The 23,462-nt window shown below is 37.0% G+C and overlaps 1 long non-coding RNA gene across 1 annotated transcript in view; it reads left to right on the plus strand.

Annotated features, from left to right (window-relative positions):
• Nucleotides 1–575: 575 nt before the first annotated feature.
• LOC116783382 overlaps nucleotides 576–23,462 on the plus strand; it is a 78,557-nt gene continuing 55,670 nt past the window's right edge. The window contains exon 1 of the long non-coding RNA XR_004355659.1: nucleotides 576–612. This is a non-coding gene — a long non-coding RNA (uncharacterized LOC116783382). The remainder of the gene's footprint in view (nucleotides 613–23,462) is intronic.

Consider the following 23,462-nt stretch of genomic DNA (forward strand, 5'->3'; position numbering starts at 1 on the left):
GAAGAGAACGCTAGGGGGTAGCACAGCTACTGAGTTACTGAAGGTGTAGTGAGGATTTCAGACTGGAATGTGCAAAAATATCCTGATAGTTATGGCTCCTTATGTTATTTTGCCTCCTTGTGTTTTTCTTTAGGAGAAGAGCCAACAAACGTAGTGCTGTTTGGCGTCACTACTCTCATCTCACATTTTAGGTACCCCTGGAGCAATAAATAGCAAATTTGACATTCCACGTGTGCTACATACTTCATTTGATGTATCTGTGTCTGTAGCACGAGTGCCCATGGCTTATGCAACTAAAGCCAAGTAGATCTCTATTAAGTAGAACTTTGAGTGTGGGATAGAAAGAAAAAATTATTAATGGATGTTTGTGGACAGAAGGAGGTGGTTGCTGTCACTTGCTGTCAGTTTTTTCTTCAATAGAAATCATGTGCTGGATATCTTGCAGCATCTGAAAAGATGCTTGTGAGGTATGACTGAAATCTGCTAATATTTTACATACTGGGTGCCTAATCAACAGACCAAAAAAACAACCAGTGGATTTCAGTAAAACGTTCATATATCACAGGAACTCTAGGCAGTCTGAGACTGTGGAGACACGGGCACAGAAACAAGGTGAATTGCTATGAATTACATAGCCTTCCTTTTCTTCATGATTTCAGTAGATATTATGATATTATGAGCTTAGGTTATGACATATCTGTTAGACTTTTAAGGACATGCTAACGTATGTGTAGCAGCAGCTGTAATCTGTAAAGTAGTTCATACCAATATGCATAAACATGTTCAAATACAGCAGAAAATTGGAGCTGAAATTTCCACACATGAAGCACATTGGAGGATAGAAGCATCTTTTGTGAAATCAACAGCCCTGAGTGAATGTAAAGAGTGTAAATTAATGTTAGAGCTGTCTCCAAAAGAAGTGAATAACTCCAGTTTCCATGTTCTCATTCTGTAGTCATGTAATAAGGGAAATTGTGGTTGCCTTTACACACTAGTGTGACCTACCCTGAGCTTGTGTGTGAGCTTGGTTTACTCTTGTTCCAGTGTAAGAAACACCTCTTTGATCTCTTTACTTTTGCAGCCTAAAGTAAATTAGAATTTGGCACCATGTTATTCTTCTTCACCATGCTTTCCATTTCATCTGCTATGGCAGTGTTCTTCCACTTGCAACACTATTTCATAAGTGAGGAAAACTGCTTTAATTTGAATGTTTGTCTCTACCAGACCAGCATTCCTAAGTACTCAGAAGAATTCTGCTTGCAGTGTTTGCTTTGATATATTAACTCTGACCTACGTATGTTATTTCTTCTGTTGGCACCATGCCTGTTGGACCCTCTGAAGTGCTTTTGTTTATTATGAGAAAAGGCTCTTAAGTACTTCATATATTTGTGTCCTCCCTTCTATTCTTTTCATATAATATCACTGTTGGATAAAAATAGATTAAGATTGCTCCAAATAATACCACAACTGCTCTTGCAACAAAAAGTTTAAGTGAATCAAAATAATAGTCCAAAAGTTCATTGTTGGTAAATGTGAATGTTCAAGGTCTTCATAAACTTGAGACATCTTTCAATGTCATCAGCAGGCTTTTATTAGTTAATAACTTGTAATAAATGTTTCAACAACTGGCTTCCAGGCAAAATCCTCTGAGATACACAGCCAACACCTTTAAAATATTGAGATAGTGCAATGCTAGACTACTTTTAAGTTGTACTTGTCAATCACATATCAGTTCAGGTATTTTTGCCTGTATTTTGAGGAAAGATCTTAATTGAAAACATGCAGGCCTGTACTGTACAAAAATGAGATTAAGACACAAAATTCAAAGATAGCATAGAGTGGTGTTCCTGGGCATGCTGGTGCAGCTGTGCGTACAGCTGGGGAGCTTTCTTCTGAATTCTGAATAAAAAGGAACCAGCAATTTGGTAGACATCACTAGGTACTGCTGGTATGTGTATCTTCCATGCTGTTTTTCTTCAGTGAGCAAGTAATTGTTCACTCTTGGAAAGAAATGCTATTGCTGTTGGGTTTGGTAAGCAAATGTCCCTGGAAGTGGTTATCCATGGAAGTGTTCAAAGCTAGGCTAGATGGTGCTCTGAGCAGCTTAATCAAGTGGAAGGGGTCCTTGCCTGTGGCAGGAGGGTAGTAACAAGTGATCTTTAAGGTCACTTCCAACCCAAGCTATTCTATGTTTCTGTGAAACAGTCATAACTGGACATTAAGGGAAATGAAGCCTTTCATCCCTCTGCCTTTTCCACAGCTCAGTTGTCAGGTGCACTGAGAAGCCCAGAACCCCCTGACAGAACTGGCAACTGCTTCTGCCCCTGTGTTGTTCTGACGTACATTTTCTTGGCTAGAGGGAGAAATACAAGAGTGCTTTGCTCTGCAACATAAATTCATTAAGTACTTTCCAGAAATATCAGATCCAGTATCCTAACAAAGTATCTGCTTTGTAAGTTTTATGGCATATTTACCAACATTGCTGTAGTCAGAGATTGTAGTTGACAGAAAAGAAATTCTTCACATCCATTTCAGAGAAGTCCATTACAGGGTGTAGCTGTAACTCCGCAGATTCACTCCAAATATTTTTACATTTCTGTGCCATATATTTCATTATACTATGAGCATCTGGGGAAATATATTGTAGGCATTTAATATTTATTGGAATCACTTTAAAAACCCCTGGAATATACCTCTTTGTGAAAATGAAAACGATTAGGCTGTGTCTGTCTTTGATCCTTCAGTCTTATTATCCAATTTTAATTCTACATCATCTGTGAGAAAGATACTCTTTCTTTCCCCTCCCCAAACAATTTTACCTAAAATACTAAAAATGTAAATTTAAATTTTCTTAGTCCTTTCTTGTGTGCTGTAGTAAGCTGTAATAATTATATTACTCTTACTGCCACTACTACTGACACAAACACCTAATCAACAGAGTTGTTGTCTCAGGCTCTGTGGGAATTCAGACAGACTTCACTGTGGATGTGCGAATATTTTTGCAAGATGTTGTCTGCAAATGTGATTTGTAGAGTGAAGAAGAACTGTGGGAAAGAAAGCAAAAAAGGTATTTCAATTTCAGCTGATCCTTTATCAAATTAAAATATATATTTTTATGAATTTGAAAAGTACTTTTTATCTTTCTTCAGTGGTGTCTGGCGCAGGAATAATAATAATATGGCAGGTTAACTCTCTTGTGCAGTGCCAAACTAATGGGTCATAAATTTGGCACAATGTTTCTGCATTTGTTAAAGTCAATGGTAAGATTCCCTCTGGTATTATAGGGAAGAAGATCTGACCTGCAGAGTGCTCCTGTGACACTAAGTACGTGAAACTTCTTCATCAATGTGGAGCTGTGAGAGCAGCTCTGTAGATGGCAGTAACTGATTAGCTGCTTGTAATAGTAACATTAGCATCTCAGACTTTGTAATCATCCACTCTCAAAACCTGGCATAGTTTTTTTTTTTTTTGAAAGGAGCAGTTTTTCCCCATTCTTCATGACTTAATTTGATTAAGCTCCTAGGGTTTGCTTAGTATCATCCTTCTGTTTTGTTGTTTATTGGCCATGCTTTTGAAAGCCATTGGAATGGTTTTCCAAGAAAAGGGTAGCTGGTTAGTCATCTACTACTCTAAATATGTGTTCTCTTTACAGAACTATCAGAAGTTTAGTGCATTTTTTGTAGTCGCTTGTTCAAAGATCTCCTGCAGGTCTGGTAGATTTTTCTTAGACTTCATCTCCGTTACTGGATCACAGCAGCAAATGATTTTATTTTTCATTTGCTACAGAAGAAGACCAAACATAATTTTTTGTTTAATGTCAGCAAGCTTTAAAAAAGTTGATATTTAACTGATGCTAATTAGAAATAGGTTTTTACCATGTCTTCTGTTCTCTTTATTTATAGAAAAGAGACAATTAGAATAGACAGTTTCTAATGTCATCTCAGTTCTCTGGCCAGTCTCTTGATTTTAGCATAGGTCACATTTATGAAATGTCAATGTATGCAAAGAAATTTGTTATTCTAGTCAGCCATTTTATTTAAATATTCTCATGAAGATATAACAGATAAGACTGGATAAAATTCTCAGTGGTATCTGGAGAAGAATTTCAATGTGTTCTTCTTTCAAGGCTCTAAAGGAGCTAAAATAACATTTGCCCCAATCATAGGAAAGCTGTATGTGATTATGGAATTTATTGCTTAGTGTTAACATGAGGCAGATTCTGATAGCTCTTATACATATTCCACAAATAACTTTACAAGTTAACATTAATGACATCAGAGAAGTCCTATGTTTCCATTGTCATTGATATTGACCCAAAAAGGGACACCCTCAAACTTTGGTCTTCATACAGTGTGCTTGGTCTGTAAATTGAAAGACAGTTTAAAATCAAGATCAGTATCACCATCCCTTCATTGCAGATGGAAAAAAGTGGAGAACTGTCTTACTCGAAGTTAACTAAAAACCCAGATGTAAATACAAAATCCAACTGTAAATCCAAATCCTATTGACTGCCTTATGTTTCACTTCACTGTCTCTTCCAATTCATTAAGTCATGATAATCTTGTCTGTTTGAACTGGATGATACCTTTTCATATTTCTGGTGACAAAAATTTTGTTATAACATTCTGTACAGGTTTCATGTGGGGGTTTTTTTGTTTACAATTTTTTTAGGGGTTGTAATTTAATGGTATCTTGAAAGAAATAAAAATGCTATCAAAATATTGCCTCAAAAACTGTTAACATTTTGTTCATTGATGGAGCTCATTTTAGCCTTTGAAAATAGTAAATATTAATAGTATATTGTTTATTACATTCATTCTTTTTGGTAACATAATATTTTTCTGTACTTGAAGTTAAAAAAAATATGAAATTTATGTCTGTCTAAAATTACACTCACTGGAAACTAATTCAATATATTTGTTTTCCCAGTTCTTCTGATTAGTAATCAATTTCCCTTCAATAAATTGATGAACAAAAGGATCCACTTACATGAGAAATAATTTTTTGCGTGGAACAGTAAAAACATGGAAACATGGCACAGAAATGCTTGTTCCTATATATACCACATGCTGTTATGGACACAGTCTATCTTCCATTCTCTTTTTTTGTGATGTAGCTAGCAAAACAAATATAAGTCTTTGACTGAGTCTTTTAAGTGCTGACTCAGAATAAACCTTTAGTAATGCAGCAGAAAATAATAAAACCCTGCTAAGTTATTTAATTTGCTATGAGGTAAGATTTCCTTTATCAAAATAAGACTAAAGATCAGTGTCATTAGATGTCCATGAATCCTTACAAGAATTTTATTTTGAAGAATTAAATAGTTTATGTAGTTTCCACTAACTGTTTTGTCCTATTTTAAAAAGGAAGACAAGCTATTGCTGCATACACTTGAATTTTTCTTAAGAAATTACACTGTCTCAATTGTCATCTACTCCTAATAATCCAGAGGAGGTAGTGAGGAGATTTAAATTTTAAAATATTCTAAACTATAGAATAGCAGGACATTCTTCACTAATGTAATTTAGAAAAATAATAAGGAGATTCAGGCTTGACACACATTTAATTCCTAGGTTGTCCTTTACCAGATACATCTGATCAGAATGTTCTTCCTGGCTAGATCAATCATATGGAATCTATACATACATAGCTAAACACCATCTGCAGAAAAATATGTATAAGTAGATCATGTTCTATTTAGCCTTTGGGGAGAAATAATTTCATAAAAAAAGAAAGAAATGCTTTTAATCATCCAGTGTTCCACTTTTCGGTAACTAATTATGATGAAAAGGGAGCTCTCCTCCAGCCTATGAAAAAAAAAGAGGATAATCTACTTCTGAAGATATATATGTTATATAAGATGTTCTCTTTTTAGTTCTAAAAAGAATCAAAGGAAATATATGCTTGCATGTATTATATAATATTTTTTATATATACAGACAGTAAATTGCAAGATATTCAAAAGAGTAATTTTTTCCAGCACTTTGAACTATTCAAATGAGGAAAATGAGGCCCTAACACATTTCATTTTTTTTCTCTTTCTTTGTAAATATCAGATCCTATGAATGCTAAACTTTCCTCAATTTTTACTTAAAAAAAGCCCAAACTAATCCTCTTCAAAAAACCCAACAAAGCAAGCAACCAAAAAAATCTCCTCTCCCCCCAAAAAAAACCACCAAAGCCACCACACCAAAAATACCCCAAACCCAGCAGATCAACAAAAAAGTGAAGCTGTATGTCACAGTCTGAAATCTCTTTGATGACCACTATTGAGTGAAGTGCTCTTGTAGTATTCGTCTTCAGCTAAAATGGCCCCAGTCTGATATGACATTGTGCTGGTTTAAAAGTAAACCAGTGGGAGAAACGAACTCAACTCAAGGGAGATTAAAAGTCAGAGTTTACTAAAAAGACTACAATAAATACAATGATACAGAGAAAACTGGTTTTAACCCACAAAGACAGATGTATAACCCAGCACACTGTGACAAGAACAGAATGGTGTTCATGGTCCCCCTGGGTGCAAAGTAAAAGGAAAGGAAACCTGTTGGTCCAGATGATGGTTGCAGCTCTGTTGAAGTGATGAGTGCAGTCTTGTCGAGAGTGGCAGTCCAAGTCCTGTTGAAGTCCTCCTCTGGATCTGACAAGTGGTACAAGAAGTCCCAAAACTCCAAGATTATATATGCTCAGGTTCAGGTGGGAATGCCCAGTACCTGCCCCAAGGTGGAGAGTTTCATGGTGGGTGATTTAACTCTGTGAGTCATGGAATATTTTGGAATCTTTGATGGTCTAGGTCATTGCTGCTGCCTATTATGCCAGTCCAGTGTTGACCATTAGCAGAGATGACCCCTCAGGCTGGGTGTGAAGTTGCTACTGCCTCTCTGGAGGGGAGTTTTCACAGAAGAGTCGTTAATGACTTGTTGGTGACTCATTGGTAGAAACACTACTCTGCCTTGCAGAGTTCTTTAACACCCATTTTGTAGCCTGAGGTGTCAGGTATGCCCTGGGCAGCTGCCGCAAATGATCCACTATTAACAGTCCATTAGAAATGACAATGAGGGTGTAGAATAATACACAGTTTTGGTTATACCCAAATAGTGAAAAACTGGTCCTGGGCCCTGTAACATGAACCCAGATTTTCAAATATACTCTTATCTCTTTAGTAGGATCAGAGAAACTACCACACTGATCAGACTCATGGCAAACTCCAGCAACCTTTCTCCAACACTAGCCAAAACTGCATGCAGAATGAGATCCTTCAAAGGAAAGAAGGGGATACTTAGAAGTAGGAAGACACTGAATAGTGCTCCTAGTGAGAAAAATTCTTCCGAACTGATGAAAAACAGTGAGATACTCTGCTCCACAGCAAGTCATAGGATTTCCAGGGAACCCCTGGATACTGAGGTCCCTGTCAGCCAGTGCACTCTGTATCCTACAAAAATGAATAGGTACAACATATGACTTTTGATGACTATAAATATGGGCTGATGGAAACTGAGAAATAGTTAGAAACTGTTTTCAAGTAACTGGATACATTTCTTTGTAGATTATTTTTATTTCTGATGATATGAACCTCTCTGAGAAGCCAAAAGATTTGATTAAAACAGCAGACATCTAATATATAAGGAGACAATTCTCAGACGTGCCCTAAGTCACCTTGAGACCTTTGAACTTTTTTCTCATGTAGACCATAATCTGGTGAAAGTCAACCTTTCACTTTTTAGCCCTACTTCACCCCTTACCAGTCTTTGAGCCAGGGTGCACATGGCCTTTCAGGGACACTTAAAAAGAATCTAGTTGCTGTCAAATGCTTCAGAAAATGAGTGTCTCCCTCTTCAAATTCTTGGCAGAAGGCCATTTTTTTTTTTTTTTGCAGTTTAGGTTCTTCATGCTAACATTACACATATCACTTCTTAAAATAACTGGAATGAGATTGTATGCACTACTGAGTCAAAGAATCCATGAAGTGCATAATTTGGTGCATAAATCTTAAGTTATGAACAGTTGGGGAGAGAACATAAGTTTTTTATTGAGTCCTTCATCTGGCAGAGTTTCCCTTAATTTCCAAGGGAATTTTCTTTGATGAAAGACATCAGTACTTGACCTTACAACTATCTTCTAAATAGGGAACTGTTTCACTGAATGAATCAGATGATTATTTCTTTTGTATGGGGCATCTTAGTATTTCTTTGTGTATTAACAAAACATACACAGAGATGTCAGGCAAGCCCTGATTACCTGAATTTCTGAAAGGTCCCAACATACCCTACAGCTGAGGTTAAATTAGGAGGAGTGAATTTATAGGAAAAAATACCACTGCCTACATTTTACTGTGATGCACCGCTTGACCCCTGTGGCGTTGACAGTGTGTCTCAGATTGCATCATTGCACCTACTTCTTGAGGTTAGGGAGGTAATTAGGTAACACTGTATTATGTAGATGTAACTTCAAAAAAGTGAGTATTAAGTATCTCTGCACTTGAAAACCCTAACACAATTTTTTTTTAATAGGATTGAATTTCTGCCTTTGGAAACAAACAGCTTTGTACTTGGTTTAATGAAGAACACATCTCATGCTCTCTGCCTCTTGGATGACATTTGCTGTACTAGACATATAACTGAGCCACCTAAATACTGATAAGGTGATTCAGGAGTAGGGAAACAAGAGGAATTTCCCAGTCCTAGACATCAATTTAAAAGAGATGTTGGATGGAGGTGGTGAAATGCCAAATTTCTGGAGTAATAATCCAAGCTGCCAGGAGTACACTCTTCTCAGGTGAGGGAATGTGTTCCTTTATCACCATCTGGTTTTTCTCATCCTTCAGCAACACCACTGGAAGATTCTTTAACTGTGAAAACATTGTTGCTGTGATCCCAGATGAGGCCTGAAAACTCGCTCATACAAAGCTGTGAAGAGCAGTGGACTGAATCAGATTGGAGATGCTTGTCTCCAGAAGGAGCTTGGGACATGCATGATTCTAAATTAGGCACTTAATCTCAGGTCTGAATATTAGGGTACGGATGAAAGCTCATTTTCTTTTTCTTTTTTCTTTTTTCTTTTTTTTTGTTATAAACCTGTTTATATCTACATTTTCCTTCAAAGAACTACCCACCTCTTGTCTTACACTAGCTTTTCTTTTATAACTTTTTCACTAAGGAAAATAAACTTTCTGCACAAGATTCTAATCTGTCACTTTGCTAGTGTGTCACATTAATCCACATGAAATATATGCCTTTTCATTCATCACAGAACTCTTTTTGTCACTTGGTTGCATCTCTAATTGGGATGTCCATTTATATCACAACATATCCTGCAAATTTACCAGATTACTTTAATTAACAAATAAGGAAATTAGACCACTGTAAGTTTTGTATAAAGCCAGCAACTGTATCACACCAAAGAAGCTTGCCAGAAGGCAGTGCTTCAGGTCTCAGGAAATTGCACACTTGTGTGTGTTTCTGAATATATAAAACAGGTAGTTCCTCCAGATTCCTGGTAATAAACACTGTGTAAAAAATGAGATAGTTAGGGTCTACAGCCTTTTTTTCATTAAATAGTGTATTCTATAGAAATGAGGGCTACTTGACCAGCTCCACAAGTGGTAAACCTTGACATTCAAACTGTCACTTTACATCAGCTGAGAATCTGCCTTAACTCATTTCTCTAAAGGAAAACCATTGTTCTTCACAAGACTTGCATGATACCAAATCATTGCAAAAAGTCATCTAATTTTCACTAGTAAAAACAGTTTTTCTTCAGCTAAATTTAAAATGGAAAGTGGCATTATAAACCTAACTGTCCTTGAAAGGTTTCTGTGCTCATTAGAGGAATTGAATAAGGTTCTTTGAGGTAAGATGAGGTCTAAGGTTAATGTGACTGGTTGTAAATTCAGGCATGGGAATCATTTGTTCAGAGGCAATATGATAAGCTGTTGTAAGAATTAGTTGATTTAAATGGTACACTAGGTGACAGAAGTAGTATCTCTGTCTGGTAAAGTACTGTCCTGATTCTAGTTTATTGTTTTTAGTGGCTAATAACATGTGGTGGAATAGAGAGATTTTGTTTGTGGTATCCACAGGGGATAATTTATTTTGGTCCATGATTTGAATTATTGCATGGAGGGGGGAGAAAAAAGTTAAAAAATTAAAATGTCTTAAACTAAAAGTGATATGTTATGAGACTTGTCAATATTTTACACTATTTCTACATGAACTGGCTTTATACAAATAAATATTTTCAAACCTTGGAGTTTTTTGTATGAGACTGAAAGTACCCAACATATCATTCATTTCTATTCCTGCAGAAATATAAGGAACATATTTTCCCTACATTTCCTATTGTAAGAAATTAATTTCATGTAGCTTGTATCATCATAAGAACTTGAATGAGTAGAGAAATCTACATTAGAAATGGCAGGGCAAAGCCTACTTGGGAAGTCAGATGTGTTGTCAAAAGTTATGGCTATTTTCAGTTATGGGTCAGAAATTATTAATAGATAGAAACATTGCTAATTTGCAGATGGTCAGTAGGTCTGACAAAAGTAGGAGATGTCAAGCTAGCCCAGTAGTATAATACTTTTTGTGAAGTAATAAAGAAACACAATGTCCATTTATACACCACCTTCTGAAAGTTTTGTAGAATGAGTGGAATTTGCTTCTGAGTCACTGGACTGTAAGTAGTTGTGGCTGCTGCTCTCCTGATCAACATAACAATTTATTTGTTATGTTTTCTTGGTGTCTTCTGTATCTGGGCCAGCCAGGAGCTATCTAAGGCATTAGTGCCTGTTTTGTTACTTTATCTGCATTATTCATAGGATCAGATAGTCACTGAATCGCAGTGGTGCTCTTGCCTACATCACAAATAGTTATATTCTTATCAACACTACTTCTACTAGTCAGATGGAAGACCATTTCTGCATTCCACAGCAGCCTATAGTCTGCAAAAAAATATTTCACATAGGCAGAAAAGTGTTACTCTACAGGAACTATGGCTTCAGTCATCATTTCACTTTCTTCTCCTTGTCCCACTTTCTATTTTCTTTTTTTTTAACCAAATTGAGGACTCCTGTTGATTTCCTTGTGCCCCATCTCTGATTCTCTCATATGTACCTTAATCCTTGCCCTCCATAATGCTGTTTGCTATTCTTGCTCCTAGTTTTTTCCTGGATATTTTAGTTGTCTTAACAGCCCTATCTCAAATATCCCCATGACCCCCATCATTGCTGTACATAGGATTGTTTAGGTTGGAAAAGACCTCTAGGATCATTGAGTCCAGCTGTTAACCCAGCACTGCCAAGCCTACCACTAAACCATGTCTCTACGTACCACATCTACACACCATTTAAATACCCCCACGAATGGTGACTCCACTCTTTCCCCAAGCAGCCTATTCCAAGGCCTCCCCTGGTGCAACTTGAGACCTTTTCATCTTATTTCTTGTTACTTGGGAACAGAGACCGACCTCCATCTCACTACAACCTCCTTTCAAGTAGTTGTGGGGAGGACTAAGATCACCCCTGAGCCTCCTTTTCTCCAAGCTAAACAACTATAGCTCCCGCAGCTGCTCCTCATATGCCTGTCTCCAGATGTGCTTGGTTGCCTTCTCTGGCCATGCTGCAGCACCTCAGTGTCTTTCTTGTACTGAGGGGCCCAAAACTGAACATAGTATTCAAGTTATGTCTCTAGCTCTCTCCTCCTGCCCCTATCTCATCATCCTAAAGCATAATTTGTTATTGTTGCATTTATTTTTTCCTGTATTATCTTGGTCTAAGTCAGTCCCACAGCAGAATCAAGAACATAATGGACTGCACTTCCCACCATAAGTGCTATATATCAATGAATTAAGCAAGCTCTGCAGAGGTCTAACCCTGAACTAATCCTGGTTTCCTCCTGGGATAATAATGATAACAAGCATTGATCCATAGCACATTAGGTTTTTGCCATGAGACTACTCAGAAGCAGCTGGATTTTGCCCTGGATCCATCTTCTGCATAGGTCCACATAGCAACTCTGCTTCCTGTTCGTACCTACAGTGTGCTCGGTTTGGGCAGGGAAGACTATGACTGACTTTTTGCCTATCCTCTTGCTCTCCATACATATGTTAGCATGTGTTTTAGAGCATAGACAAATGCTCTAAAATGTGAGAATAAGACATTATTGATGTGATTATAAACTTTGAAATCCTGTTTCATTGGGATGTTTTTTTCTCCAGTCATGCCTTGCAGATAGCATGCAAGCATCTTAACAACTGAAAAAATGGGCAATTTACACAGTTTACCCATCAACACTCACATTTTATAAACCATGCCTGATAGATCCTCAGGAACTGTGAACACTCTAAAGTTTCTCCCTGCTCTGTGCAGTGTCCACAGGTCAAAAGTTGCCTACAAACACCCCAGAAACTGCATTTCCTCCACCTCTATGTCACACAGGGTGCGTTGGACCTTACATGCAAAGACTGGCATTTCCTAGTGGCTTTTAAAAAGCTGACAGCATGATAAAAGAAATTATTTGGCTGCCTGAAGCATAATAGTGTGTAGAATATGCATCTACATATGTTGAACCTTTCTTGGTAATGACAACAGAAACACTTCAACTTGGAAGAGTATGAAAGGCTGACACAGGGTGAACTTGTGGAGCCAATCTTTGTCAGCATTTCTAGAGGGCAATGTAATAACAGCAGGGGAAAAAACCCGACGTCTACAAATGACCAAATGGAGAACAGTCTTCAGGAAGCATTTAAATTGAACAACAGTTAAAATTTATGACTTAGGCATTTAGTCTCAGGCTTTTCTGATCTTATGTGTCAGAACAAAGTCAGCTGTAAAGTGATACCACAAAATCATTGGTAATGAGTGAGATGCAACTGTCAGACAAAGTTTCAAGTGGAGTTGAAGATAAAGAGAAAAATAAATTTATGGTCTGGGTGCTTGGAGCTTTCTGGTTTCATTTGGTGTAGAAAAAAAGAAATGCCACCTTCAGAAGTGATGTATTGAACTGTAAGAGGAAGGAAAAAAAAGAAAAACTGCCAACAAATAGAAAAGTTTAAAGTTTCCCAGACACATTTTATTGTCTTTTCTTAAAGAGCATATATTTTTCCTTATTTTTTTTTTTTTCTCTTAAAACCTCATGGGAATCTGAAACAAAACAGTATTCTTCATTGTGATACACCCTGAAAAATAGTTAAAAACTTGTGAGGACTTTATGGATGCCACATGCCAACATAATATATCTAACCTGATATTCATGTAGCTGTTCTGCCATACATTATTCCAGAAAGTTATTAACAAGTGAGTTGAAGAGAAATAACTTTCATAGAGTTATATATATTGACAATATTGCCGTGTAGCCATGTCTAATGCCTGAAAAATGGAATATGAAATGAAAGTTTCACAATGTGGTAAAGCTGAAGAAAAGGCACGCTTAAATATATGATACACTGAAATCATTAAAGGCCAGATGAGAGCTACTCTGTTTTGTATTAGCCTGTGATTCAGTCCCTAGATTTCAGTGTTCTTTTTGAAAAATCTGCAAAATTTTGATGATAAATCGTGTGTTTCCAGCACTCACCCTTGCATATATGTATTGTTTTACTAGAAGATAAAAGACTGGGGGTGGGGGGTGTCACTGTGTATGGGGGTGCGACACATTATGTGGTGCTGAGAAGAACATTTCAGGATTACTTACTAGAGGCTGCTTGGGGAACGAACTAAAGATTCCCAGAGGAGGGATCAAGGTGGTTGGGAGAGTAAAAAACATGGGAAAACGGATAAGGGGATAAAAGGGGAGGGTTGTGCATATACAGGGCTGGTCAGTGTGTATGTGTATGTGGCCATGTCTTGTGCCTGTGAGTGTATTCTTTTCTGTATTCTCATTAAAATCCTTTTCTGAGTCTTTTTCTATGTAAGGAATTACCTGTGTCTTGGGCATATGACTAGATGGAGGTCTAAGTGCCAGCAGTTGGAGAGGGGACCCCAAAGATGACTTCTCTGAGCTAAGTTCAGATAAATTAATTTTGTAATCAATATAGGTGAAATAATTAGCTGCTTTAGAATGTGAAAGTGATGATTTATTTCAGACATAAAATGTCTGAAATAAAATGTAAAAAAAATGTAAAGACTTTTAAGGTAAAAATACCAGTTTCTCTTTAATGACTGCAAAAACAGCCCAGGATGATCATCTCACTGATAGACATTTACATTTGACAACCTGATCCTAACCTAGAAGACAAACATTGTGTATTGTATTAGGGGCAGATGACAGAGAAAATCACAGATTATAATTTACCCTGCTTACAAGCAAGTGCTAAAGCACTCGTATAAGATTATGTCAGTTAGAAAGATTATTTTAGAACTTAATATTTAAATGTTTTCATTCTTAGTCTTGTTATTGGTGAGCAGCTACTCTTCAACATCTTAAAAGTTGTTTCTGCTAAGGATGGAATGTCACAAAAGCATTTCTTTGATGCTTTGTTGTTACTCAGAGTGAAGGCAAGCTACAGCCTATTTCCAAAGCATAATAAAGAACAAATTGAGGGAGAAATAGTCTTGGCTTACACTTCAAATTCAGAACTTAATTCCAAATCTTTTGGGTCTTTTTTTCTTCTAGAGTCATAAGATCTCAGGAAAACTCATATGGGAATGAGTCACAGGAGGCCTGTAGTCCAATCTCTTTTCCAAGGAGCATCAGACACAAGATCAGACCAGGTAGCTTAGGGCCTTATGCAGACTAGTCTTGAAAATCTGCAGTGATGGAGATGGCACAACTGCTCTGGACAACATGGCTATTCTCAGAATGCAAAGGTTTTCCCTTCTATTCAGCCTGGACCTTTCTTGTTGCAAGTTAGGCATGTTGTCTCCCATCCTCCCACTATACACTGTGGTGAAAAGCCTGGATCTGTCTCCTCAATAGCCTCTGCACAGATATTGGGGGGCTGCTGTTAGGTGCTTCCTGGCTCAGTAGGACTTGGTCTCCATCCTTACAGTTGCAAGTGCTCCAGTCCCCTACAGTCTTCTTATTGTGTATCGCCATCCTTTTTGTACTTCAGTGCCGAAGCTGGATGCAATATCTTACTGTGGTCTAATAAGTGCTGAGTAAAACTCTTGTCTCTGTTCCTGCTACCTCAGCCCAGGATGCTCTTAGCCATCACCACTTCCAGGGCACTGGACTATCTCATGATTGCCTTTCTGTCCTTCCAGGACTTCCAGGTTCTTTCCAGAAGTACTGCTTAGTAGGCTGAGAATAATAAAATATAAACTCATTAAAAAGTATGTTTTAGTGACTCATAACCTTGACCTAGCTTAGTTTTTAGAACTTTAAACTTCTTGAATGCTCACTTTTCTCTCTTTGAAAATACAGGCTAGTAAGATCTAGGTGTTAATGTGGCCTTTTGGTCTGAGCTTGTATTACATAGTGAATTGTTCAAGCTTATCTGAAAACAATAGTAAAGGCAATAATATAAGCAATCTCTACCTCCAGGCTAATATGTTCCATGCCTTTTTCTCCTTGGTTTCAGACCAGCATTTGCACTAAGGCTTAGAGAAGATGAGCTGGCTAAACCCCTTCTGCTGATGAAATCATTTGATGACAGTATTACAGCTGAGCAGACAGTGAAAATATGTTCACTGAGTTAATGTCATTGTCCACTTTTGTATGCTCTCTGTCTAACCATTGTATTTTATTTTGAATTGATCATTATGATTGGACAAAAATAGCTATTTTCTCTTGAGCTTTACTGCTAACCGTGTCGAGGGTATTGAGAACAGCCTATTTTTTTCCTGAATAAGGCTTTGGATATCTTCAATATAAACCCCAGAAAGAAGCAACTGAACTTCAGAACAAAATATGTGGAAAATGAAGTAAGTTACAGTGTCCTGCCTTTGTGTTCACTAGGGAATAAGAAGGGGAAAATAATATTTCTAAACTCTAAAGATCACATCTGTTCACTCCAGAAGCTCAGTTAACTTGCTTTTTCCCGTATGCTTTCAGCTTTTAATCATCTACAATGCTTGTTTCCATTATCAGAGATCTTTTTTTGCAGAACTTCTGCATTTAAGATGCTTCTTTTCAATAGCCTGACTATTTTGTACAATTGTTTCAAGGCCAATGTTCTTGATAACTAGTGGAAGAATAAGGATTTGGTATTCCAGAGAGATGTCAAATTAAAAAAAAAAGCTTTGGCATTCAGAAATCAAAGTCAGTAACAGTTAATTAATCTAAATAGTATGGTTTGATGTGGGATATTCTGGGTTAAATGAAAAAACTATTTAATTCAGGGGAAAAGCATCTTTCTTTATGGTCTGTGAGAAATCCAAGACCCCACCTAATGTTAACCTCCTAATTCCATGCCATCTTAAAAAATATTCCATATTTTTGACAGAGCCAAACAATTAAAGCTTAGATCTACACCTGCTTCCTGACATATTTCTGTTGTACCTACCTAATTAATATCCATATTTACATGGAAAATTATTTAAATATCCAGGTTAATTAGATAACTACATTAAGATATGCAGGGAATTTGGATTTGGCTTTCTGCTCTCCCTTTTCTCCTTCCTGTGAAATTACTTTAAGTGTTCATATTGTGTTATATGTCTGATGTAGCAATATTGTTTTTTGAATTTGAACAGTGATGTCCATCAAGCTTTTGCTTGGATTTTTCTGTTGAGAATTTCCTAACACATTCTGCAAATTACAAGTCTGCAAGTGAGAATGTGAGATATGAATTTATGCAAATGGTATTGCAAACCTGCCCTGCTACCAAACAAACTCTGTATGAGAATGAAAAAAGGTTGATGCTCCTGCTGTAAATCCTATGGGAAAATATAGACATCTGTTGTTAGATGTTTATTCAGCTTGCAAGTAGTGGAGTTGGTAGAACTACTTTCTAGTCAATGGAGAAAAAAATGAGCACTTACAGAATATGTTTCAACTTACCCAAATAGAAATGTGTAAAATGGTTCAAATGAATCATGTTTTTAAAGCATTTTTGTTCTACTCCTCTTCTGGAGGAGCCCAAAGTGACTATCTCAAATGTAGGCATCTGCATTACCAGATGCTAGTTACTGAGATAAATGTCCCTGAAGAAACCTGGTTTTGAGGGTCAGGTTGCTAGTTTGATAACACAATGTTCATCTTGGGTTTGGAAACAGTTTATTTCCCTGCTGCCTCAGTGGGACCTTCCTGTATGAAGCAGAGCAAATAATTTTGAGTGAGAGACTACAAAGTATTTTCACATCCTAACCAGGAACTCTTTGAACAGATTTTGTTCCTGTGTTTGAAAAGGCACTTTTGTATAAACCTTATTAGAAGTTGAGTTGTTTCTTCAATATGAAACTTTGTCATTCAAATCTCAGTTTTGCTGAAATTTTATGCAAATTCTCTTAAAGGGAACTGTATAATTTGTTACACATTACCCATTGTGGCAAAACTGACACAAACCCCTGATATTTACCTATCCACAGAATATGTCGTAATTATAAAAAAGTCATGTCTTTAAACCAGGGAAAATTTTGATCATTCAACACAGTCAGATCCCATGCAATTTTTATCATATAATATGCAAGACTGTGCTTCCTTCAGTAAAGGACACTCTAACCCTTTCTTAATGGAGGACATTCTTCACGTCAAAAGTTTGGAGAAGCCATTTAATAAACCTAATGATACTCCTAATAGAAGAGGGGATGCCCTCAAAAAGATAGAGAGCATTTGATTTCCCTGATCACTAATAATTTTTTTTTAATATTATAGTCTAGTTAGTGATGCCATACTGATTGATGTATCTTATTTAGATAAGTTTCATAAAAGCACTACATCTTCAATGATTTATAAGAAATTGAATTGTGCTGCAGGTAAATTAAACACTCTGGAAAATTTCTCAGATAGCATAGCTAAAATAATCCAATTTTGAAAGGCAGGTAGAATTACTTGCTTTTTAAAATTAAAACCAAGAAAAAAATACAATTTTGGCCAAGTTCCATGAAAGAAAAAAGAAATTGAAGAGATCTTGATAGTTGATTTAAGTATCATATTGCCTATCCTATTTTTTATGCTTTCTAGTAAAAGCAAAAGTCTACAGAAGAAGTTTTAAGCAAGAATATAAATGAGACCCTTATGCCAGGTAGAGAATTTTGTATTTATGAAACAACTTCTAAATGTACTTCTGTCTGCTGACACACTTATCTATTGCCTTCTTTAAATACAGAAAATTTTTGCTTTAATGCTGCTTTGAATTTCAAGTTTGGTCAGAGTTCCTAAGGTGACCAAAGACTTGGCTGAATGGAGAGCAAAAAGTTCTGAGATGGCTGTCTAGCATGGTTTTCCTCAAGTCTGTTGCTTATAGAGAGAGGGGGAAGGACTGATTTTTACTTCTACTTTTCATATTAAATTTTGACCCTACCTGGGAGCCTCGACAAAGCCATAATCCATTACTGAGGGCTCATGGTGACTGCAAGAGTTTTCATTTGAGTTATTTGAGTTGCAATAATGCCTTTGTATGTTCTATGAAATACTAGATAAATACAGGGATATTAGATAGCAAACCTGTTGTTTCAGTCTGTCACCTTAAACCTCCGTACAAGTATTATCTAAGATTCTTGTTTTCAGGCTAAATGGTTTCTTTCTTATACTATAAGCATAATTTAAAGACACTAAACCAATCCAGACAAAAAGACACCCTAGTAACAGTAGGAAAGCTCTTAATCTTCTCTGCTGTATTAAACAATGTGTGCCATAGAAACAAAATGGGGAAAGAAAGACCTTGAGTACTGAGGTGGATGTATTTAGAGCTATTAAATAGTAGCAACTGAAATATGTTCTTCCTAATGTCCTGGATTCTATGTTGAAAGATAAGAGCGAAGTCACTCTGTTTCTAACACTGTCTTGTTCATTTAAAATCTAAGCTCTTTGTGAACTGATCAGCTCTTGTTGGTAGTTGTGCAATGTCCTTCAGAATGGGACTTCTCTGGGAAAATTATCTGGAGTCTGAACTTTTAAATTTACTTCTAGATATATATAATAAAATAAAATATATTATTAGACATATAATTCACACATATTTTATATATATTATATATATATATAAAATATGTGTGAATTATACATAGATAGAGATATAAGTGCATATAGATAGAGATGATAAGTGCATTTTATTAGACCTGGTAAGGTACAAAGGCTGACAGATATAGTTACCTTCTTACTGTTTACCTTGACTGGTCAGCCTTCATGTTCATCCTTCTTTAGGTTTAGGGGTGATGAGTAATCTCCCTCAGCTTTCATTGCATATGGATTTCTTCACAATTGCGAGATTTAAAGCCAGTTGTTGACTGTTTTCCTCTGAGTGTACCATGGTGGAAGCCTATGTAAGGAAGTAATTTCCTTCACTACACAGCTCACTTCATAGGAGCGTATACAAAGGTCCTCCAGAAATGATTGTTAGCAAGAATGAATGTCCAAAATGCTTGGGGAAAAAAAAAAGACAGAAAATGTTGGTACTGGGTTTGTGTGGCAAGGTGTTGGTAACTGGGGGCTATAGGGGTGGCTTCTGTGAGCAGCTGCTGAAAGCTTTCCCTATGTTCGACAGAGCCAATGCCAGCAGGCTCCAAGATGGACGTGCTGCTGGCCAAGGCTGAGCCCATGAGCAATGGTAGCAACACCTCTGGAACAACATATTTCAGAAGAGAAAATAATTACTGAGCAGAAGTAATTGCAGCCAGAGAAGAGGGGAGTGAGACTATATGAGAGAAACACCTCTGCAGGCACCAGGATCGCTGGAGAAGGAATGGGAGGAGGCACTCCAGGCACGAGGGCAGATTCCCCTGCAGCCCATGATGCAGACCATGGTGAGGCAGCTGTCCCTCTGTAGCCTGTGGAGGTCCACAGGGGAGCAGAGATCCACTTGCAGACCCTGGAGGATCCCCCTGCAGGAGCAGGTGGATGCCTGAAAGAAGGCTCTGATTCCATGGGAAGACCATGCTGGAGCAGGCTTCTGGCAGGACCTCTGGCCCCATGGAGAGAGAAGTCCATGCTGGAGAAGGTTTACTGGAAGGACCTGTAACTCCCCCAGGGACCTACACTTGGAGGAGCCTGTTCCTGAAAGACTGCACCCCATGAAAGGTACTTATACTGGAGGAGTTTGTGAAGAATTGCAGCCCATGGGAAGGACTCAAGTTGGAGAAGTTCACAGAGGACTGTCTCTCATGGTAGAGACCCCACTGTGGAGCAGGGGAAGGACTCCTCTCTCTGAGGAGGAAGCAGCAGCAGAAACCACCTGTGATAATCTTACTGTAATCCCCATTCCCTGTCTCCTTGCACTGCTGGGAGGGAGGAGGTAGAGAATAGTGAATAGTGTTAAGCCTGGGAAGGAGGGAGGAGTGGTGGGAAAGTATTTTAAAGATTTTGTTTACTTCTTATTATCCTACTCTGATTTTGATTGGTAAAAAACTCAATTAATTTCCCCAAATCGAGTCTGGTTTTCCCATGACAGTATTTAGTGAGTGATCTCTCCCTGTCCTTATTCCAAATCATGAGTCTTTTGTTATATGTTCTCTTCCCTGTCCTGCTGATGAGGGGAGTGATGGAATGGCTTTTGTGGGCACCTGGCATCCAGTCAAGGTCAAACACCACAATGTTGCAATCCCTTTTCCTCAAAAATTCTTAAAGAAGATTGGGGTGGAGGGGAGTGGGGGCAGGGGTGGTGTAGGGAGATCAATGAATAAGAAAATATCCATATACTAAGAAAGAACTTATCTACCAGATACCTACTTGGACTTGCAGCCTGTGATTTCCATTCTGACTGTGACAAGTGGATTTAACAATCTGTGAACTAAAAAGCTGTAATAAATTTCCACCTCTTTTCTATGAAACAATGTTTATTACCTAACTGACTGATTTCACTAAATCATATCAAGTCGGGTACCTGAAAGAGGGTGCAGCCCTGAATTTGTGGTTGGTACGAAGCTATTGTGGGAAGATAATTGCTTCTAATAAAGGAATAACAATTGGTCTTAATTTTAATTTGCTTCTAGTGGAGTAAGTTCATGTAAGACATCTAACTATGGTCATTCTCTATGGAGCCATCAAAAGAGAGCACTTGTCAATAAATTTTTTAATTTCTTGCTTTCCTAGTGCAAATAAAGGAATGAGGTTATAATGTGATAAATAAATCAAAAGTACGAACAGCCAAATCATGAATTCATGGACATGTTTAATTTAATATTATTTTCACTATTGCAGTGAATTGTCCTAGATTCCAATTCAACATTTAGGCCTCACCTGAACTCTATGAGTTACTCAGGTTCATTGTATGCTAAATTAGGTGCCTAGTATACTATCTGTCTGGGAAGGAGGCTCCAGTGACTGGAAATGGACTGTAAATTATTTTTCTGATGTATTACAAACTATATGAGTAATGACTGAAAGAATACAAGTTTTTATCTTTGTGTTCATTAATGTTAGTTATTTTATACTCCTAAATTGACTTTTTTCTCCAATATAGAATTATTTTTATTTTGATAATTTCTTCCATTTTAAGCACAGCTTTGAGTGCTTATAGTGAGGGTTGGTTTTTTTTCCAAATTTAGATATTTCTAAACATGAAAAATTATACTTAAGATTAGCAAGAAGATAAGGAAAGCACGTTGTTTAATGAGTTCATGAAGTTCCCAGATTATGTATTGGCTAAGGAGTCTATGTCCAGTTTCCTCTTTATTCAGCTCACTTTTAAAAAAGACGTCTCTACCTAGTGGTTCTACATTTTTTGTAAATGAGTTATTTGTATTTTTTGCAATATGTTTTCAGTCATCCATTATTAACACTGAAATATCAACACCAACTTCCCACTTTAACTGGAAAACAATTATTACCAATTTCTGAAATTAACTTAAGTCCATTAAATAGATAAAATAAGTCTAGATATTTTAATTCTGATTCTTAGAGAAATCTTAGAAAATGTCATATGATTCTCTTGGAAAGAGAGCGGAGCCACATTGGGAAAACATATGACATTCTCTTCTGCTTACTAAGAAATCCTTAACTTTCCAACAATTCATGAACCTTATAAAATGTGGTCATGTTCTTCTGTAACTGTAGAATTGGCATAATTCAGTTGACCAAAAGCCTTTTTACAAATTGATCTTTCACATTAGATCTTTGAAATCCATGAAAAGATTTTATTGTGAATTGATGTTGTTGTTTGGACATGAACCCTTCATGGTTTACTTCCATCCAGAGGAACATTTTAACTCTTCTTTCTTTCTCAAACATATCACATCATCATGTGAAAAAAGATCACAGTGAGTTACATGAGTTGTATCAGGTTCCTAAGAGATGAAAAGCTCAGTGTGGAAATAACATGCTCTTGCAGGTGAATTCATTCTGCTGCGTAAGTACAACCAACATGGGAGACAGATGTGATAGCTGGGAGCAGAATGTTCCCTGGTGTATAATGCAGTGATAAAATGTGGAACATTTATTATGATATTTTTTATGAAATATGAGATGCTTTTTTTACCCCAAGGCAATGAAGGAGCTCCCTTAGCTGCCTAAGCGATAAGTTTTTTCCAATATCATTAGACAATAAACCACTGGCAACTGCACAGTAAATATCCTCTCCAAGTATTTGTTTTACTGGAATTAACCCTTGCAACTTTTCAACAACCCCACTGCTGCTGAAGAACTGCACACAAATTGAATACAACGTAAGTTACATCGTCAATCAATTGAGGTAAAAGTAAAGCAGTCTGCTATGGAGAGATATATGTGTATAATTTATATGTCTGTACCATGTTCTCAGAGAGTAACCACAGTCGTGACTGTTGGTCAGAACTGAAAGAGGGGCTATTTTCAAATTTTCTAGGATTGTATGTTATGTCTAAGTGAGATTTTTGCTGTTTCAGCAGTGTACTCCTCAGTGTTTCAAAAGCAATGTATTTTTCTTTGCTAAAATACAGAAAATAGAGTTTAAAACTTTTTCTTGAGCAGCCATCAGAAGTGATGCAGATATTCTTGGCCAGCAACATATCAAGATTTCAATGCTTCCATCTTTCTCCCTTCTGATATGTTATTTAGAGTTTTAGTATAGCTACCATATTTCTTAATGTACTTGTGCTTCAAATTGTCACATCTTAATAATGCCAACATTTCTGATCAGATTGAGCATTTTTCTTTAATTAGATAGGATATTGAATACTCATGAATGAACTAGTTGGTCTTTTGTGTCAGCTCTGTGCTGCTTATTACCGCCTCAATTCGCAAGCAAACCTTACAGAGATGTGTCTAAGAGAAGGCGGGTGCACTCATGCACATACACAATGCAAATTTATTGTGTTTCATCTACAAACCCTTCAGGCTTTCCCTTGGAATCTTTGCATTATCAATAATATATTGATAGTTGTGGTTTGTATTATACTGACATAGAGGGACCTCAGGAACAACCAGGTCCTGCACTGGAGAGATGACTGCAAAACTCCT

Source organism: Chiroxiphia lanceolata, chromosome 2 (genome assembly GCF_009829145.1).
Source record: "Chiroxiphia lanceolata isolate bChiLan1 chromosome 2, bChiLan1.pri, whole genome shotgun sequence".
Taxonomy (NCBI): domain Eukaryota; kingdom Metazoa; phylum Chordata; class Aves; order Passeriformes; family Pipridae; genus Chiroxiphia; species Chiroxiphia lanceolata.